General features: G+C 45.9%; 1 protein-coding gene and 1 long non-coding RNA gene across 3 annotated transcripts in view; both read right to left on the reverse strand.

Annotated features, from left to right (window-relative positions):
• KCNIP1 (potassium voltage-gated channel interacting protein 1) overlaps positions 1 to 18518 on the reverse strand; it is a 388899-nt gene that overhangs the window by 319925 nt on the left and 50456 nt on the right. The window lies entirely within an intron of this gene.
• LOC129486025 (uncharacterized) overlaps positions 1 to 18518 on the reverse strand; it is a 36627-nt gene that overhangs the window by 3156 nt on the left and 14953 nt on the right. The gene's annotated exons all lie outside the window — the stretch shown is intronic.

An 18518-nucleotide genomic window follows, 5' to 3' on the forward strand; every position in this document is an offset into this window, starting at 1 on the left:
GGTCTATATCGTGTTTCTGTTGGCCAGAGAAGAGAGACAGTGGGTGGGGAAGGGTCGCACTGGGAAGTTGAATAGAGCCAGCGGTCACAGTCCCATGCAAAGTGGAAAGAGCATGGCCTTTGGTAAATGACCACCTGGGCTTGGACTGCAGCTCCGTCATTTATTTTGGACTTGTGACTTAATCACTTTAAGTGTTGGTTTCCCCAGCTGTCAGGGGGCATAAACATGCTGCCTTCTCCCATGGACGCTGTGAGGGTCAGATGTAGGACAGCCATAAATCATGGCCTGCTCAGGCCTGTGTCCCAGTGCAATTATTAACAGCACCTCCTTCAGTTGCAGAATTTTTTCAGTTAAAGCAATACATGATACAGTTTCCCTGGTGAAATGAGATCACATATATTAAGCACTTGGTACATTGTAAGTGCACAATTCTATGTCTAAAATGATCATATGACTCAGAGATGGAAGATGGTGACTTTCTCTTCTATAATGTCACTTAATTTCTGACTCCAAGCTCCATTTCTGGTTAAAGCAGAAAACTCAGCCTAGTCATTTTCAGATAAATTTGGTTATTTTAGAATTATATTCAAATCCAGTTCTATCTTCTTCCTTCTTCCATGGGTAGAGTCTAGACCGGGGGAGTGGCGGCTTATGCAGGTCACAGCATTGGACAGGGAGGGAATATTTGGTGTTTGACTTCCCTTGGCTTCCTTCCTCCACCTCTCTGATTACTTCCTCCCCTGCTGATGGCATCAGGGTCCTGCCGTGGTCCACAGCTCCTCCTCTGCTGTGGAAGCCCCAAACCTCGCTGGGATCTTGGCTTCTGCAGCCTCCTAAGGACTGGCCATGTTTTTCCATTTCAGAGGTCAGCACTGGACACTGACTCTGTCTGTCCCCTCTGTCTCAGCTCTCTTCTTCCATTCACCTGGACAACAACGTTTACACTTTAGGAAGATCTGTGAAATTCACTAACCAAGTAGACTTTGCACCTGTTCTGTCCCTTGTTTTTTGCTAAGTTCATGGGATACAGAGACATATAAGAAAGGTTACTGCCCTCAAAGAAAATATCATCTTAGCCAGGACACTCACTCAAATGGCACGTGAAAAATGATAGCTTCCAGAAAAGAAATGTAAATAGAGGGCTATATGACTGGGGAGGATGAACTGGTTACTTGTGGGCAAGAAAGCCAGGGTTGAGGAACTTGTATGGATAGCTGCTGCTGAGTAGTCTTGAGGGACACCTGGAAATGTGGAGGGACGGTGATCCAGCAGAGGACCCAGTGCGAACAAAGGCTCGGAGGTGGGACGGGCTTTTTGTAGGGACAATGGATCAATTTGATTGGAGGGAAGGGTATTAGTAGCGAGGAGGAGACACCAGGCTGAAAAGTCCTCTTAAAGCTCTGAATGGAAGGTTGCAGAGTATGGTTTTGATCCCATGGGCACGGTTTTGAGTAGGGGACTGGATAGGATCTGAATTGTATTTTGAGAACCTTTACCCAGAAGTCACACATAACAGACTGAGGGGGAAGCAGGGAGCCAAGGGGACCCAGTGAGGAGGACTTCAGAAGGCAAGGGCTGGAGAAATGATGGGAAGGGGTTATTTGTTTTGTTTTTTGAGACAGAGTCTCACTTTGTAGCCCAAGCTGGAGTGCAGTGGTGCAGTCTCAGCTCTGCAACCTCCACCTCCTGGGTTCAAGCAATTCTTCTGCCTCAGCCTCCCCAGTAGCTGGGATTACAGGTACATGCCACTCTGCCCAGCTAAATTTTGTATTTTTAGTAGAGACAGAGTTTCTCCATGTTGGTCAGGCTGGTCTTGAACTCCTGACCTCAAGTGATCCACCCACCTCGGCCTCCCCAAATGCTGAGATTACAGGCCTGAGCCACCGCGCCCGGCCGGGAAGGGGTTATTTGGAAGAAACATTACTGAGGTTGATTTCAGAAGCTTTGGGCACCGAATGAGATGTAAAAAATTAAAGGAGGGGCGGAGAAAGGTGATTTTCAGGTTTGGAGTGGGTGAAAGTGAAAGAGCGGTGCTCATAGAAGAGAGAATTTAACTTGGCAGCACAAAGTAAGACTCCTGTGGTAGGCATCAGGAGGCTTACAAGCTGCCTGGTTGTCCAAACAAAGACGTCTAGTGGGCAAGACTGGGTATGAGGAGAGAAGGGCAAGGTGGACAGGCGAATTGGAGAGTTATTTTATTTTAGGAAATTAGGACTTAGGAAAAGAAGAGAGAGCAAATCCGGTAAATATATTCGTTAGATTCTCAACAGGAAGCAGATGCTACTCTATGTTCAGGTGATTTGACTCATGATCAAGGCATCAGTGGCGTATAGAGAAAACACCAGGACCAGGTGTTTAAAGCCAGGGGCCAGGGCAGCAGAGCTTTTACTATCTTATACTCACAAAAAAACAGGGAATGGGGAGTTTACCGGAACCCAGACGACAAGAGGGTTTTGCAGGGTCAGATGCCTTGGGAGGGGCGGTGACTTCTGCCAAGGTGGCCTCACGCAGAAGGGACCAGGTGAAAATAGACCCCGTCTCCCATTGGCAGAGAGTGGAGCATTTGAGAAAAATGGAAGGTTCCAGCAAAGCAGCCATAGCCTCTACTCTGAGGGAGGAAGAGGCTCACTAATTCCCCAGGAGAGACAGATTTCTGGCTGCTTATTCTTTTATTCAATAACTTTTATTGAGTTTCTTTCTTATTATAAATGTAGTACATGTTCATTGTAGAAAAATTAGAGACCATAGATATGTGAAAATAAGAAATTAAAAGTCAATAGAAATCCCAGTCCTCAGATAAAAGGACTGCTTACAAAAAATGTGATTATTCTGGACTTTCCTGTTAAAATATATAATTGAGATGTCTTTATATGTTGGTACATACAAACAGATGTCATTTTGAACTGTTATTTTTATATGGACCCATTACAGTTTATTTAAATAACTCCTCTTAGTGGAGATTCTCACTGAGTTCCACATACTAAATAATACTGCATCCTTCTAGCTAAAAATTTATACCTCCTTAGGCTCAGTTCCTAGTGGTAGAATTGCTGGGGCAAAAGATATACTCAATTAAAAAGATATTGCACCATATTCTAGCATTAATTTTAAAGAGAGGATATTATTTAAGAGTTAAAGGGTGGATTTCTTTGTTAAACGTATCTTAGAAATTTTAGTGAATCTGGGAAAATTACTAAACTTCACTGCCTCAGTTTCCCCATCTGTAAAATGGGGATGATAATAAACCTATGCACCTTATAGGGTTGTTGTTAAGATTAACTCACTTCCTGTTTGCCCCAAGAAATGAGTGCTGGCAATGAGCTGCACTTTTTTTTTTTCTAGGCAGGAAATGGGTAAAATGAGTTACGGTAAATATTAAAAAAACTTAGCTGTTACTATTGCCAAATGTCTTCTTACACCGGAGATACTGAGTGGCTTGATCTTCTCCATTTTAAGTGCAGAAATGTAGCTTTTTCATTAAAAACCTTCAACACCAGCTCTGTCGTAGCATTGAGGTAGAAGGGAAGGCCCCTGTGACAAGGCTGAGTTAGCAAACCCCTGACCTCTAGCATGGTTTGACCAGGAATGATGAGTCTCTTCAATGATCATTCCTCCGCATCATTTCTTTAAGCTGACTTCCGGGAGGAGCCAGAAATGGAGGATCCAGGCCTTCTCCGCCTAGGCCTGGAATTTGTGGTTTCTGATTGAGGGCCCGCCCATGAGGGTTAGAGGGGTGGGCTGAGAGCTGAGCTGCCCTAGTAGCATTGCCTCCTTGATGGAAGGACTCTCTCCCACCCTGAGATATGACTTGGGGGCCACGTCAGCTCTGGCTTCAGCCTCAAGAGTTCAGACCAGATTTAGGAATCCTCCCCAGCCCTCCCAGAGTGAGGCTTGGTGACAAGGGGAGAGGAGAGTGAGCGGGGGCCAGGGGTGGACCTTGGGACATCTGGGAGGTTTCCAGAGGGCTTGTAGTCACTCCTGGAACTGAGTTTGCACCCCTCACTGTGGCCTCCTGACTAGCTCTTCTGGCTCTTGGAGCACCCTTCTCCAATCCCGCTCCCCTCTCCTCTCCAGCAGCCTTCCACAAGGCAAGCCTGTTCCTGTCTGAGAGGTGTGCAGTGGCTGTGCCTTCTGCCTGGAGAGCTCTTCCTCATTACCTCCCAGGACTGGCAATTTCATGGCACGGAGGCGTCGCTCCAAAGGGAGGTTCCCCTAGTCACCTCATCCTCACCTTCATCCAGGCACTATTGAGAACCTATTGAGTGCCAGGCACTTCTGGGCCCCAGGGATAGAGAGATAATCAAAATAGAAAAAAACTCCTTGTGGCGCTCATAGCCCAGGGGAGAGGGGCAGAAAACAAACGAGAGAGACACCAGGGAACGATCAGAGAGCTCCTTGGAGACACGAGCCTGGAGGGTCGACAGGATGGCAGGCCTGACACTGGTATGGACCATGAAGTCGGAAGGCTTGTTGCGGACTTGATGTTCCTTCTGAAACTGTTCAGAAAGAAGGAACCAGCCATGTTCCCCGGGCAGGCTAAGCAGTGGTTCTCACCTGGGTGGTGTGTCTTGAGACATTTTTGGTTGTCACGGCTGGGGGTCGGGGGTGCCTCTGGTATCCAGTGGGTGGAGGCCAGGGATATTGCTAAATGTCACAGCACACAGGACAGTCCCCCTCAGCAAAGAATTATCCCATCCAAAATGTCAGTAGTGCCGTTGTAGAAAGTCCTGGGCTGTAGGATTAGGGATCCAAGGATAGGAACACACTGAGGGAAATGTGAGGGAGAGGCAGACGGCAAACACAAACACAAAAGCGGGAAGAAATCAGCAGGCAAGCCCCTCCCTGGCTTCCTCCATCAGCCCCATCCCCTCAGAAAGAATGAAACAAGGTCCTCGTGGGTTATCCCGACTGATTATCATGGTGTCTACTCACAGAAAAAGAGAGAAAACTATATATGACAGGACATAAAATACTACATTTAAACTTAGCTAAGGTAACAGCATTTATGAATCATGAAAAGTTATGCAGAAACTGAGGTCATCACTGAAAATTCATTCAACAAACATTTGCTGAGCACCTACTACGTGCTGGGCATTGGAAGCCTTCCCAACACCTGGAAGAATCTCTGCCCCATTTCCACAGCTCCCTTTTCACATCACACATAGAAACAAGAAGCCACAGACTGGGAAAAGCCCAGGTAGATTCAGCACATTTATTTATACCCCAAAGAATACTCATTGAATTTTTAGTTGAAAAGCTCAAGTAGATTTTGATAGAGAAGGGATAGCAAGTAATGATTTCCTTCTTTCAAACACACACACATTTTGTAAGTTCCTGAAACCTGGATCCATTCAATAGTCAACATCTAGCATTAATAGAGTGGTAAAAGAAAAACTTCAGCAGAATTAGATTTGAAAGAGTTTAATTGAGCAATGAATGACTTTGAATTGGGCAGCCTCCTGAGCCAGAGTAGACTCAGAGACTCCAGCGCAGCCATGTGGTGGAAAAAGATTTATGGACAGAAAAAGGAAAGTGATGCACAGAGAACAGAAGTGAGGGACAGAAACAGCTGGGTTGGTTATAGCTCAGCATTTGCCCTGTTTGAACATGGGTCAAACAGTTGGCCACATTTGATTGGCCAAAACTCGTTGATCTGCACAAGTGTAGGCTACAGTCTGTTTACATCTCTACTTGTTATAGTTCACGATGTGCAGAGAAACCTTTAGGCTGACCCTAAAATATGTAAGGAGGCAGCTTTAGGTTAAACTTGATTTAACAATAGACTTTTTCCTAAAAAGCTTCATCGAGTTGATTGCACGTCTCACAGCAGAGGGTACCTTAGATATAAGCGAGAATATTAGATATGACATACAGACCATAGTTTCTTCTCCCTTGCCTGAGGCAGACATTGCTAACTGATTGCAACACTCTTGATTGGATTTACAGAATTCTGGAGCCAGTCTCAGAGTTCTTCCCAAGGCAGGGCTCCTGACACTCAATGCCCATTAATCTTAGTCGCTGTGAGGATGAGACGTATCTGCCTTCTACATACATTCTTTGTTACCTTGGGTCACTTCTTTCCCATCTTCAACTCGCGCTGCCTTTTTTTTTTTTTTAACTTCCACTCAGGAATGGTAGCAGATACAGTTGGACAAGACTAGGGGAACACGCAGGATTCATAAATGGTTGTGGTTTGTTGATTTCTCCATGTAAGAGAGAGGGGAGTGGCTTCTGAGTGGGTCGATGGCTCCTTTCTCACTGTGACAAGGGGAGGCTGGGCTGGTGGAGGAGACCAGTCTGTGCCGAGAGGGAGGCCCTGCCCTCATTCCATGTGGCAGGCCAGGAAGCCAAGGACGCAGTCAGGAGACCATTTTTACATATTTATGTGTAAAAGTCATGTCCAATGTGTGATGCTTTGCAGCTTCCAAAAATCTCTCACCGTGCTTAATTCCGCGGCCTTCACAACAGTCTGTGACACAGCTACTAGTACCATTCCCATCTTACAGATGAAGAAACTGAAGCTCAGAGAAGTGCAAGGACACACCCAGGAGAGAGAGATGGCTAGATATTTGGGATTTGAGTCCATCTCTTCTGACTCAAGACCTAGAGTTCTTTCTAGTACCACACAGCTGCAGCATTTGCACTGTGACATTTTAATTTTGTGTAGCTATGTTTAGAAAGGTGTCATTATGACAAGAAATGAGCCCACCGAGTGCCAAGGCCAGGCGCGATGAGTTTGAAAGTGTCCACTGCAGCTGTGCCTCCTGGCCCCAGCCAGAGGGCCCTGAGAGACCCAGGCCAGGCTTCATCTACCAAGACCCCGCAGTCCTCTGCGATGCAGGTCGGCACAGGAGCCGAGGACCTGCCTTGGTCTGCTCTCTGGTGCTCAAGCTAATGTCCTGTGTAGGCCACACACTCGCGGATTTACCCACCATCATTCCTTCCTCCCTTCCTTCATTCACTCATTCAATAGATCTTCACTGAGCACTTACTATGCCAAGCACTGCTTTAGCACTGAGGATACAGCCTGTGTGCAAAACAGACAACAATCGCCACTGCAGTTTCCATTCCAGAGGGACAGAAGATACACAAATAAAATGAAAGGTATGTCAGATAGTCACGGGGCTGGGTGCCTGGGGCAGCACGTGTGTGGTGTAAATGAGGGGGTGGGGGTATGGAAGAAAATTTAAATAGGGTGATCAGGGAAGGTCTTGCTGAGAAGGGGCATTTCAGCAAAGATAAGGATTGAGCCACGTGACCTGGCAGGGAAAAGCATTTCAGGCAGAGGGAACATCTGGTGCAGAGGCCCTGAGGTGAGAGCCGGCAGAGAAAAAGCAAGCTCCCTCACTCTGCACTGCACCCCTGGAGGAAGCTGCATGCTAGTGTTCTCCATCCAAGACAGCACTGCAAGGACCTCCAGGAGGCATTTTGCTGGGTTTTGTTTGTTTTTGTTTCTTCACACTTGTTCCGCGGTCTTGGGGCAAATATCCAGAAGTCACATTTCTGGATGAAAGGGTTTGCACATTTTAAATAGCAGGAGTCACTTGCTGAAACCCTCTTCTATAGCATTTTTCCTCTTTCCCCCTTGGAGGGCCAGATCAATCTCCCCAAATCATTTACCTCTTGCTACTTGAATGTCCAGAGGCCTCAATGGCTGCCTCCTGCCCGCAGGAAAAAAGCTAACACGTTGGACTCACATTCAAGGCTTCCTCCTTCTGTCTCCCAAGGCTTCTCCCATCTTTTCTCCTGCTTTTCCCCTATAGAGTCTACTTGCTTCTCCCACAGATGTGCCTGCATGACCTAAAAAAAAAAAAGGAAAGCCAAGGAAGCTCATCTGACTGGTGTGGCCACAAGTCAACGAAACTGTATTGGTGGGCTGGTTAGAGGCTCAGTGGTCACACATCCCTGCAACCCACAGTCCCTTTGTTATGCCTCATCTCTCAACCATTTGTCCTTTCTTTTCATTGGGTCCAACATTTATTCATTCAGCCAGCATGCACCGTCACTTGCTAGGGGCAGGCCCTCTGCTAAGCATGGGGGAACTTGTACTGCCAAACACTAGGCCCCAGCCCTAAAAGTGCACCCTTTCTGGAATCTTCCATAACCCCTCCAACCTCTCCCTCTCCATCTACCCTGGGAGCCTCCCTTGACCAACCCAGAGCCCAGACTGTCCCCTCTTCTGACCTCCACTCACCTACTCACTGACTTTTATTTGGCGCTTGGCATTGGGTTATTGACACTGTTACTTATTATCTTCTAAATAAATCTGTGTTTCATCTTTCCAACTAGACCGAAGCTAGGAGAAGGCAGAGACTACATCTTATATTAAGTGTCTGCAACCCTCTCTGCACCTAGAAGATTGTCTGGCACCTTGATGTTGCTTATTAAATACAGATTTGTTGGGGATATAATCATGTCTCAATTCTGCTCAAAAAAGAAAAAAATGTTGATAAAATCCAAATTCCTTAGTGTTGCATTTAAGGCCTTTCCTTTAGGATTCCACTAGTTATCACCACCTCCAAGAAGCCTTCCAGGTTGACACAGAGCTGCTGCCTTACACATGTGCACGCATGTACGCACACAATCTCTCTCTCTATCTCCCCTGCCTGTCCTCTGTCAGAACATTTGTCTGCACAGTGGATGAGAACTTGGTCTTTGAAGGTACGAACTCCTGGGTTTGAATCATGACTCTGCCACATATTGTCTGTGTGGCAGTCCCCTCACGTCTTTGAGCCTCAGCTTCCTCATCTGTGAAATGCGCATCATAATGGCATTTGCCCCCTGGCGGGGATAGAGGAGGTAAAAGTGAGGAAGTGCTACCAGGGAGCTCTAGCACCCGGCCAGGTCCATGCAAGGCTGCAATCAATTAGCGTCACTTGGATGCAATCATCTTGGCCACACGATATGTGTGGGTGATCCTTGAGGGCAACATAGAGCTGGCTCTGTTTCCCTCTAAACCTCCAGTACCTGGGAGGGTCTGCAACAGGGAAGGCGCTAAAATCACATTCACTGGGTGGGTGACCATCTATATTTACTTTGATAGAAAATCTGACAAATACAATCATCTCTCATCCCAGAATAGCACTGAAGCCCACTGGTGGGGCATGGCTAACTGTAAGAAGGCAGGACTCTGGAGTTGCACCTGTGTCTGTGTGGGGCCCTGTTCCACCATCCTCCTAGGCATCTTTGTGCACCTACACTGAGCCAACCTCACAACTCTTCTGACAGATTCACAGAGATTCATTCAGACACCACTAATTTCTTCCTTTTTATCCTGATCCAAATAATTTATATTTTCCCATTATAATTTAATTTTCTCCCTTCCTCCCAAACCAGAGCACATTGCCCACAGAGACATGGGCCATTGTTTGTATTTATAGCTTCCTTATTAATCCTGCCCTGACCTCCGGCACAGAGCTCAGCCTGGGGAAACAACTTCAGTTCCCTTTCCACAGGGCCTATTTAAAATGCCTTTCTTTTAATTGGTCCAAAAGAGAAGATGAGATAAAAAAGAAAAAAAAAAGCCAGCTTTCCTATTCCATTTCAGGGTGCAAGAAGAACATGCAGGTGCACCTGCACTGTGTCCGTGATTCCCTGTGTGGGGGACCCGGTGCACCCATACTGTGTCTGCAGTATCCTGCATGGGGGACCCAGGTGCACCTGCACTGGATCTGCGATCCCGAGTGGGGGACCCAGGAGGCCCTGCACGGGGCAGGCTGATGAGACGGGATGGCTGGTAGGGGCTCACAGCACTCTGATGGCTTTGCCCAGGATTCCTGATAGTTACACTGGATTTTAGAACAAAATCATATAAAACTAGAAAACACTATGGATTCAGATTTGGCCTTTAGCAAAACAGACACTTAAGAACGCCAGTCGAATGCTAACAGCTAACCTCTTAGATACTACTTGTTTTTGAGTATTTACCAGGCTTTAGGCACTAATCTAAGTTCTTTCTGGGTATTAACCCCGTGAATCCTCATGACAACCCAGATGAGAAATACATTGTGTTGCCCATTTTACAGGTAAAGACACTGAGGCACACTGAGGGTGTGCAACTCAACCAAATTCCTCACTCCAAGCAGCACACAGGGCCAGGCCTCGCGCATGTGAATACTTTGTAGAACTGGCATAAGACACCCTGCTGTTGGTGGAATTCCAGGGACCATGGCTTAGTAGAGGGGCACAGGCTGGACCCCCCTTGTCATCTTGGCCTGGAGCTCTGGAACAGGGCATAACCCACCCAACCCTACATGGCGATTCTGGTGGCAGGGGTGGGTTGGAACCCAGACTGCCTCAAGAGCCCGTGCATGAAACTACTGCACAACCCTGCCTCCGTGAACTTGTTCATGGGGTACTGTTTGTCCCCAAGTTACAAGAGCAAAGCCACGGAATGGAGAAGTAACTTGACCTTGTTGGCTTGCTAACAGCAACTGGACACATGAGTTCACACCCACATTGCACACATTGTGACCCCAGGTCTAATCCCTGAGGGCAACTTTTTGAGGTCTCAAGACCCTGAAGGCAGGTGGTCCTAGGGGAGTGTCCTGATGGATTTTTGTAAATTAGGAACCCACTCCCAGCCAAGGAGGACAGTGGTGACACAACCAAGTTTGAGATTTCAACTTCAGGAGATGGCATGAGGGCAGAGGAATGGCACAGTCTCGAGCATCAGCCAGACCAGTGTTCACATCCCGGATCTGCCTCTTAGGTCTGTGTGAGCTCGGGTGCATCATAATCAGGCTGAGTCTGGAGATGAACAGTCACTGATTGTTGAGTCCCTAGAATTGAGCCTCTCCCTCTACTGCCCCTCCCGCCTCTGCAGCCCTGAGGGCGGCTCACCAGCAAACCCCACCTGCTTGCCCACTTTGCAGTGCCTGGGGAGTGTGTGCTATTGATGACACCTTTAGAGACCAGGTGTTCCAGGACTGAAACGTTTCCAGAGCAGCCTGACTTTCCCTCCAGCACCTTCCTTCTTCCTTCAAATACTCACGCAAAAAGACCCACTGCCTGACTGAGCCTTCGCTCTGCTGCTCCTTTTCTGTGCATTCTTTTTTCTTTTCAACTAAGGTTTTTTTGACAAGGGGTGCAGTGACAGCAGAGAAAGCATTCTTCAAGAAGCCAGGGGGTATTTAAAATACAATTTTTCCTTTATGCCAATAAGAAATATCAAATACCCCAAACCACCACCTTCACTCCACCCAAACTATGCCAATTACTTTCTCTCATCGCCCGAGAAGGATAGGAATGCATTTGGAATTTGACAATTTCCTCTCTGTCTGACACATGGAAAGCAGCTAGGGACAAGTGTGCTTCTGCGAGGTGTTTTCGACCCTCCTAGTTTGGGGTGCAGGATGATTCTGCTCACGCTCTCGGAAATCACAGACACCTGGCTTCTATTAAATGACATGACAATGAGCTCATTCAGTCAGCCTGTGGTGACAGCAGATTACAGACCAGGATCTGGCTGAGCCCTGAAGATTCCCTGAGGATTAACAGCTTGCATTGAAGCAACTGGTCTCCCTCCAAAGGCCCTGCTCTATCTAACTGAGGCTCTCACGAGCCAAGAACTCTTCCATAAACAGTTCTCTGCCCGTCAATAATTTGAATCTCCTTCTATCATCTAGTAACCATCTTTTATCTAACAATTCCCTCCTCCAATTAATGCCATCCACCATTGACTACTGCAGGATTTCAAGATAACATTAAGAGGAAAATGGCAACAGCTAGCATTTGAGTTTTATCTCATGAGCTACTCTAAATGGTCCACTCATATTACCTCCCTTAATCTGTTCTAGAAGCTAAAAGCTACTATCCTGCCCAGGTTACAGGTGGGAAAATTGAGGCTGAGCGAGATTAAGCTATTTGCCTTAAGTCACACAGCAGAGTAAGTTGTGCTTCAACAAAGCCCATGCTTTTTGAGGGACACCCCTATACCTAAGATGCCACCATAGTTGAAGGTCTCTGTCACTACCCTACTGAAGATGAGGTGGTGTTTTGAGCAAACAGTATAATTTACACCCGTAAATCCACTATGACATGTTTGGAACCTGAGCAGGAATGTGACACATTTTCAGATTGGGCACTTGTTCTATCAATGATATCCAAGTTTGCCCTGCCCTCAGGAAGCATGTTGAGTAGGTGGGAAATCAAGACTAGCAAATGTAAAATGATGACAGAAACAACACAAGGTGGATCCTAAAATGTGTTCTAAAATTTATAAATACTGTAGGGCAATGCTTTCCAAAGTGCATTCTATAGAAATGCAGTTCCCTGTAGTATTAATATGTCTTTAAAAAATATTCAACAGTCACAAATATAATGATAGTCTTTGTGTTCAAGGATTGGGATTGTTGGTAAATTTTAAACCTCCCTATCTTTATATAGCATTTTTTAAAATAATTTTTTGTTATACTTATGGATAGAAGCAAATAAAAGTATCAGCCAAGGCAGATAGTACCCTTACCTTTCTAAATTCCTGCCCATCCTTAGATCTATAAATGTTTCTCCCATTCCCAGAAGCTGCACCCACCTTAGTTGTGGGAAAGCACCTGCAATCATTGTCTTTCTGGTTACTCAACACTATGGGGCACAGATCCAGCCCTGGGGTCCTTAACCATGGCACATGCAGCTTCCCCCATTAGCAGCAGCACGCTGTCACTCATAACTCATTCATGGTTAGCTGGTCCGTGGTATGAACAGGCAAGGGCTACTGCCCTCCATGTGCACCACAGACCCTAGGCTGCTTCCCAGTGTCAGTTCCTCAAAATCACCCCCAAGGCTCCACACTGCTCTGAGGACTCCATCAGCTGAGGATTTCATAGGCTGAGTATCTTGTGAGCAAGAGAACAGTATGGACTTCTTGGTCTTCAAAGCTGCTGAATGGTGCTGGGTTGAGTCTGAGTAAGCTGATGCCCCCACATCACTTGGGGTTTTTATTTGGGGTCTCCAGCTTTGGGATCTCATGGCACAAATTTAGGCCCATGGCCTTGCCTCCTGCCTGGCCTTGGACCTCATGAATGCGGAAGTCCTGGGGTTCTCCAAGCTCTAGGCAGGAAGCAGATTCCTCTCTGTGCAAAGATCCTCCAGGCCTCAGAATGAGGAAGGATCCTAAGAGGAAGAGGGCATGAACCTTCTGGGGCTGACATAGGAAGAAGAGAGGGATGCTGATGTGGGAGGAGAAATAAACAGCTTCCCTGGATATGAGGGCCAGTAAGCTTATTGGCCTCTGCTGGAGGTCTTCCAGGCCATGCTGCCTTGAACAGGCCACTCACCTCTTGTGCCTGAGCCACTCTTTAAATTCAATAGGTGTAATTGTTGCTACCTGTCATTTCTTGTCAAAATCCTTACAATAACCCTGTATGGGTTATTGTGTCCATTTTAGAGATGGGAAAACCAAGGCACAAAGCAGTCAAGTAACTTGGCCACATTTACACGACCAGTAATGGGTAGGTGATTTGAGGCTGATGTGTTGAACTCCAGAGCCCTTGCTCTCAAATGCTATACACACAAGCTCTCCAACTTACTCTTCCTTTATTTGCTCAAAGGGCCAGTCCTCTTTTAACTTCTAGACCCACAGATCCATGATTTTCCATAAACGTACCCCCAATCTCTCTTCCACCAACTCACTGCTCATAGTGATCCCGATTTCCCTTATATTAGAGCCAAATATTTTTAGAAAATCTTCAATGAAGCTTGTTATCTAGGAGGAAAACATAGTAACCATAAATGCAATTATCAGTTAGCTGGTGTTTTAGACAAACAAGGAACTGAGGAAGCAAAAGAAGAGACAGATAAGTTTTGAGGAAGTGGAAGAGGTGTCTGGCTGAAATGTCAAGCCCAGGGGAAACGGGGAGGGGAGAGATATTCTAGCCCCTAATCTCTATCTGGATGTGGGACAAATCTTGGTGTTGCCAATCACACAAGGTTTCCATGAGAATCACATGGAAACACGATTGAGCAGGGGCTGGTAACACAGCTGTAGAAGGGGACTGCGAGAGCCAGCCTGGGATGGGAGCTCGTCTGTGGCACCACCTGCTACCCAGCTCAGGGTGCAGGTGTTACCATCGCTGGTCCAGGAGACTCCTCATCCAGTCTGGCACGGACAAGAAGATCGCAGGGGCCTGAACCAATCGTTATGTACCACAGAACTGACTGACTGTCAGAGAACAATGACCACAGACACTAATACTTTTGCCCAAGGAAGGGTCTGCCCAGTTGTGCTTCATTCCAGCTCTCTGGCATGAGGCACCAGGAAAGCGAAATGAATCAAGGGAAGCCAGGAGGCCCTGCAAGGATGCTCGAGTCCGGGCTGCTGCTGAAAATCCCTCTTCTCAGCTGAGCACAATGGCCAGTCCGATAATCCCAACACTTTGGGAGGCCAAGGTGAGCAGATCACCTGAGGTCAAGAATTTGAGACCAGCCTGGCTAACCTAGCGAAACCCTGTCTCTACTAAAAAATTAAAATATACTAATAATTAGCTGGGCGTGGTGGTGGTGCCTGCAGTCCCAGCTACTTGGGAGGCTGAGCCAGGAGAATCGCTTGAGCCCTGGAGGCAGAGGTTACAGTATGCTGAGATTGCACCACTGCACTCCACCCTGGGCAACAGAGCAAGACTTCATCTCAAAAAAAAAAAAAAAAAAAAGGAAAGAAAATCCCTTTTCTCTCTGTGGCTGGAGGTAAAGCAGCATAATTTTGCAGGGCAATTGGCATATGTATTAATAAATCCATATTTTTTTCATTTATCAGAATATCAAAAACCATTTATGCCTTGTTGAATCCACTTCTGGGAGTCTATCCCAAGGAAACAATCAAAATTACAGAAGTATCTGTCTGCATCAAGATGTTCCGTGCAGATTTATTTATGTGCTGGAGAACTGGAAGTCATCTTTATGTTTAATAATTGGGAGATGTTTAAGTAAACTGTAGTCTATCTACTATCCAAATAATGTCATGAATCCTTTGTATTAATAAGGAAAAAATCATAATACAATAATAAATTAAAGATGGAAAGGTAAAAAACTTCACACGCAGTCCTGATAGATTGCAAAAATGGCCACAATATTTTGTAGTTCCTCCATCAACAAATAAATTTTCTTTACCCCGTTGAGTCTGGGCTAGCCTCATTGTGGGGAAAAGAAAGAGAGATCAGCCTGTTACTGTGTCTATATAGAAGGAAGTAGACATAAGAGACTCCATTTAGTTCTGTATTTGAGATGCTGTTAATCTGTGACCCTACCCCCAACCTTGTCCTTGCAAGAGACATGTGCTGTGATGACTTAAGGTTAAAAGGATTTTGGGCGGTGCAGAATGTGCTTTGTTAAACAAGTGCCTAAAGGCTGCTTATGGTTAAAGGTCATCACCATTCTCTTTAATCTAGAGAAAAAGAAAAACATTTGTCTTCTGCCCGTCCCTGGGTGATGAGCACAGCACCGGTGATGGTAAAGATAATTGTGAAAACCGCCTTTAGGAATAAGGTGGGGCTTGCTGGAGCAATACTGCTAAAAGGTTTATGGAGAGGTTCGCATATACATCTCAAAGCACAGCACCGGTGATGGTAAAGATAATTGTGAATAAATACTAAGGGAACTGAGAGGCCGGTGCCGGTGTGGGTCCTCTGTAAGCACAGCACCGGTCCCCTGGGCCCTGCTTTTCCTTCTCTACACTTTGTCTCTGTGTCTTATTCCTTTTCTCAAGTCTTTCGTCCCACCTAACGAGAAGCACCCACAGGTGTGGAGGGGCAGACCACCCCTTCATCTGGCGACCAACGTGGAGGCGCTTTTCTCTAAGGTGAAGGTACGCTAGAGCGTGGTCATTGAGGACAAGTCGACGAGAGACTCCCGAGTACGTCTACAGTCAGCCTTGCGGTAAGCTTGTGCGCTCGGAAGAACCTAGGGTAACAATGGGGCAAACTAAAAGTAAATATGCCTCTTATCGCAGCTTTATAAAAATTCTCTTAAAAAGAGGGGGAGTTAAAGTGTCTACCAAAAATCTAAATACACTCTTTCAAACAATAGAACAGTTTTGTCCATGGTTTCCAGAACAGGGAACTTTAGATCTGAAAGATTGGGAAAAAATTGGCAAAGAATTAAAACAAGCAAGTAGGGAAGGTAAAATCATTCCACTTACAGTATGGAATGATTGGGTCATTATTAAAGCAGCTTTAGAACCGCTGCAAACAGAAGAAGATAGCGTTCCAGTTTCCGATGTCCCTAAAAGCTGTGCAGTAGATTGTGAAAAAGAGGCAGGGATAGAGTCCCAGAAAAGAAAAGAAAGTTCACACTGTAAATGTGTAGCAGAGCCGGTAATGGCTTGGTCAACGCAAAATGTTGACAATAATCAATTACAGGAGGTAATATATCCTGAAACGTTAAAATTAGAGGAAAAAGATCCAGAATTGACAGAGCCATCAGAGTCTAAACCACGAGGGCCAACTCCTCTTACAACAGCTCAGATGCCTGCAACCTTAGAACCTCAAATGCAGGTTAAACAAGTACAAACTCCAAAAAAAGATCAAGTAGGAAAAGATAGAGTCTCTGTCACGGCAATGCCAATCCAAATACAGTGTCCACAATATCAGCAGGTAGAAAGTAAGATCCAGCCGCCTGTAGCCTATCAATACTGGCCGCCAGCTGAACTGCAGTATCGGCAGCCTCCAGAAAATCTATATGGACAGCCAGGAGCATTTCCAGTGCCACAGGGCAGGGTGCCATATCCTCAGCCGCCCACCATGAGACTTAATCCTACAGCACCGCCTAGTACACAGGGTAGTGCAATACATAAAATTATTGATGAGGCAAGAAAACAGGGAGATATTGAGGCGTGGCAATTCCCAGTAATATTAGAAGCAAGACCACCTGGAGAAGGGGCCCAAGAGGGAGAGCCTCCCGTAGCTGAAGCCAAATATCAGTCCTTTTCTATAAAAATGCTAAAAGAGATGAAAGAAGGAGTAAAACAGTATGGACCCAACTCTCCTTACATGAGAACATTATTAGATTCCATTGCTCATGGACATAGACTCATTCCTTATGATTGGGAGATTCTGGCAAAATCATCACTCTCACCCTCTCAATTTTTACAATTTAAGACTTGGTGGATTGATGGGGCACAAGTACAGGTCCAAAGAAATAGGACTGCCAATCCTCCAATTAACATAGATGCAGATCAACTATTAGGAATAGGTCAAAATTGGAGTACTGTTGACCAACAAGCAATAATGCCAAATGAGGCCATTGAGCAAATCAGGGCTATCTGCCTTAGGGCCTGGGAGAAAATCCAAGACCCAGGAACCGCCTGCACTTCCTTTAATACAATAAGACAAGGCTCTAAAGAGCCATACCCTGATTTTGTAGCAAGACTTCAAGATGCTGCTCAAAAGTCAATTACCGATGAGAATGCCCATAAAGTCATAGTGGAGTTGATGGCATATGAAAACGCCAATCCGGATTGTCAATCAGCCATTAAGCCATTAAAAGGAAGGGTTCCCACAGGATCAGATGTAATCTCAGAGTATGTTAAAGCATGCGATGGAATTGGAGGAGCTATGCATAAAGCTATGCTTATGGCTCAGGCAATCACAGGAGTTGCTTTAGGAGGACAAGTGAAAACATTTGGGGGAAAATGTTATAATTGTGGTCAAATTGGTCATCTAAAAAAGAATTGCCTAGTCACTCAAGCTACTACAACAACAGATAAAGGGCCACCTGGCCTATGTCCAAGATGTAAAAAGGGAAAACATTGGGGTAATCAATGTCATTCTAAATTTGATAAAAATGGGCAACCACTGTCGGGAAACGAGAGGAGGGGCCAGCCTCAGGCCCCGCAACAAACTGGGGCGTTCCAAATTCAACCCTTTGTTCCTCAGGGTTTTCAGGAACAACAACCCCCACTGTCGCAAGTGTCTCAGGGATTAAGCCAGTTATCACAATACAGCATCTCAAATACAGAACTAAATGGAGTCTCTTATGTCTACTTCCTTCTATATAGACACAGTAACAGGCTGATCTCTCTTTCTTTTCCCCACACCTCATGATCTGCTTGGACCAATCAAATGCTTGTAAGTGACAGTGCGAGTTTCAAGCTTGGACCTCGAGAGGACTTGCAGCTTCTGCTTCCCCTACTGCTTCTGCATCTTGTCACCATGAGAACAGGCTCATCTAGCCTGCTGAGAAACACATGGCACAGTCACTAGCCTGTCACCCATGATAGCCAGGCAACCACCTGACACAAGGGAGGCCCCTGGGGCCCACTGACTGCAAGTACATGAGTGAGCCTAGCTGAGATCAGCCTAGCCCAGCCCAGAAGAACCACTCAGCAGAATCACGAGCCTTTGGTGCCACCACATTTTGAGGTGGTTTGTTACACAGCAATGGATAACCAATACACCAATCTATGATGATAACGATGTACAGAAAAACCATGTACAAAGGGAAAAAAGATCTTGGAAAAAAATTTATAAATGCACATAGTACATTTATTAAATGGTAGAATTATAGATGATTTTTTATTAGTTTCAAAT

This window comes from Symphalangus syndactylus, chromosome 7 (genome assembly GCF_028878055.3).
Source record: "Symphalangus syndactylus isolate Jambi chromosome 7, NHGRI_mSymSyn1-v2.1_pri, whole genome shotgun sequence".
Lineage (NCBI taxonomy): Eukaryota > Metazoa > Chordata > Mammalia > Primates > Hylobatidae > Symphalangus > Symphalangus syndactylus.